Source organism: Homalodisca vitripennis, chromosome 5 (genome assembly GCF_021130785.1).
Source record: "Homalodisca vitripennis isolate AUS2020 chromosome 5, UT_GWSS_2.1, whole genome shotgun sequence".
Taxonomy (NCBI): domain Eukaryota; kingdom Metazoa; phylum Arthropoda; class Insecta; order Hemiptera; family Cicadellidae; genus Homalodisca; species Homalodisca vitripennis.
Window position 1 is genome coordinate 138,914,678 of NC_060211.1, and position 2,885 is coordinate 138,917,562.

The window sequence follows — 2,885 nt, forward strand, 5'->3', positions numbered from 1 at the left end:
TGCCGTGGTAATGGTCTAGCTCAGCACATTCGTATCGCATTTCTACAAATTCTTCAGCAGAAAACATACCAGAACAATTTCCCTTACAACCACAACTAGTTCCTTTAAAATTCTGAACTATGTTTGCGATCGTTTCACACGCGTCAAAAAGTGTCTACTAAATTGGCAGCAACATCCACCATTACAAGGTTATGGCCACCATCGTTTTCGTCTAGCACTTGTTGATTATTAGCCTCTATTTCAATGATAACATTTTCAATATTAATAACATCAACATTATTACCTGCATCTGCCACCAGCATATCTTGTATTTCATCAACTTTTGGAATATCCATTGAGCAAAGAAATGTCAGCAATATTAACTGAAGTGTCTTGTTCGGGTAGGCCTATCGGTTCCTCTTCATCTTCACTACTTGATTCGTCACTGCTTAAAGGCCTTTCAGAGAAATAATCCGCGTAAACACTGTAGTCCTCATCACTAATATTTTGATTGTTACCAAAAACTTAAACTATTTAAAACATTCAAAACTTTATCTTCATCCATTTCGCTGATAAATGTTTACGAAACAAAAACTAGCACAACAACAACAGGGAAGCTTTGATTTAGCTTATTATGACCACTTTGTTTGTCAGCTGTTAATGGCTGCCAACCGTATTGTAAGTAATTGTACTGAATGTAAAAACACGTATAGTTTACTAATAATACTAACTACTATAATTTATTAATTATAGTTATTATTTTAAAAGAAACACTAAACAAATCCTATTAACAGTTGCTTATAATTACATCTAGAATATTCAACTAGCTGAGAAAAGACTCCAACTTGATTAAATCACAACGCAACAGCTGGCAGGTTTCTGTTGAAGGGCAATGTTTTCTAGGACCAGAAAAACGTTCTACCTTTAGCTCCCGCTCGTCCTAGTTCCAACAAATGTCAACAGAATTCAGGAGAAGCCTCTCTTTGAAGCGCTTTACGTAAATCCAAGCATTTTAGAAAAGGGACCTGTTGTCGGCTCCATGTTATAACTCCATAACGACAAGAGGTCCCTTTTTCTCAAGCACGACATATGTCTCATTTTCGTTGTTTTTTCGAGTATTATCTGGTCGAATACTAACATACCATTCGATTTACATTGCAGAATGATAGTTAGAGAACAATAATCGACTAAAAAACAGAAAATCGATGTATTTGACCCAAATCACTCATTTGGCCTGTACTGAAAATTTTACTCGCCCGACAAGAGGTCCCTTTTTGCTTTCCGCCTCACAATTATTGATTCCTGGCTTCGATTACTACATTGTCAGATGATGGGAGGGGAACATTTTGAACTACTTTGATCACCAGGTACTTAAAAATTGGTGTTTACTTGTAATACTTAATAATTTTACATTGTTCAATTGTTTTAAAATTCAAATAGCTATAACTACTGAATGAATCCACCTTTTGAAGTCCGGTTTGCGGCATTGTACTCTGCTAAGTAAGACCTTTAATTTGATACCAAACTTGACCTATGCTGCTATTTAAGAATTTTGCCTGACTCCTTGTGGACCGTCCCCTAAAGGAATTATCCCGTCGGTAATTGGGCAGATGTGTGCGTTACTATCACCAGTAAGCATGTTGTGTGAACTTTGGTATATCTTTCTATTGTGGTTCAAAAATTAAAAAAGAGGTTCCAGACTTAATTGACACCCTGTATATATATTTCAATGTATTATTCCTTAATTGTTGTATGGTATACACGCGTGACATTGCAATAAACCATACTTCCAATAGTTATCAAATGTATAATAGTTTTTTTTTACATTGAACTCGAGATCCGTAGCTATTATGGTATAGAACCAAAAGGAACTAGTTTTATAAATCCAAAAGTGAGTTGCGAAACTTGAAAAAATTACGGTTTTTTCGTAAGAAATTCTCAAAGAATATAACAGTGGGGATACTAACATGCGTGTATTAAGAGTGTTACTTAAATATTAGGAACTTATTTAAATGCCAATCTAAATATTATAATTTACCAAAACCAACTTAATTTAGATCGTGTCTTGTTATTCTCCTAAAAGTGACTCTTAAATTTATCTCAAATTTTATAATTATAGTTGGTTGCAATAAATAGCATTTATAATATCGACTAGCAGTACCCTTGGCTTCGCACGCAATTTTCTGTTGAAAATCTGGACAATATATCTATTTATTTCTTCTTCTATGACATATTAAACAGTCTAGAGATAATCGATAGTCACTCAAAGCTATTCCAATCTCCTAATCCAATTTAGATTTAAGTTTAAAGAAACAGAGGTTTGGGATCCTGAAGTCGTAAAGTGAAACAGTTTTTATAAGATTAGTACTTCCCTCCGACATTCCATGATAATTTATTGAAGTTCTTCGATGGCTTCAGTAATAGTAAGAGTTAGCCTTTATATCCCAATGAAGAAAGTGTATCGTACTAAAACTAAAACGTTGCTGCGGTCAACATGGTTCTGTTCTGGTTGTTTAAATGCACCTCCGGCCTAATCTATGTACATTTCCACAATTTATTTATGCTGTTGCACTAACCAAAACAATGGTCTCATACGAGTATGTTGGTTTCGGAATCTAACTTAGGTTAACTTTTGATGATTAAGTAATTTTGATAACTTTACCGATCACTAAATACGTATTAGGGGTATATGCTTCAAGTATTAGGGCAATGTTATCTCCATTTGATTTTCAATAACTACAGTAAAAAGGCCATACACAATGTTAAAGGAACAAACCAGATTAGATTACGTAATGTGCAAACATTCACAGCTTTATACAATGAGGTAGTTGTTATAAAAGCGTATAAATAGCATTTATATTGTATTAGATGAAATATTGATCATTGGAGCAATCAAAATTTAAAAT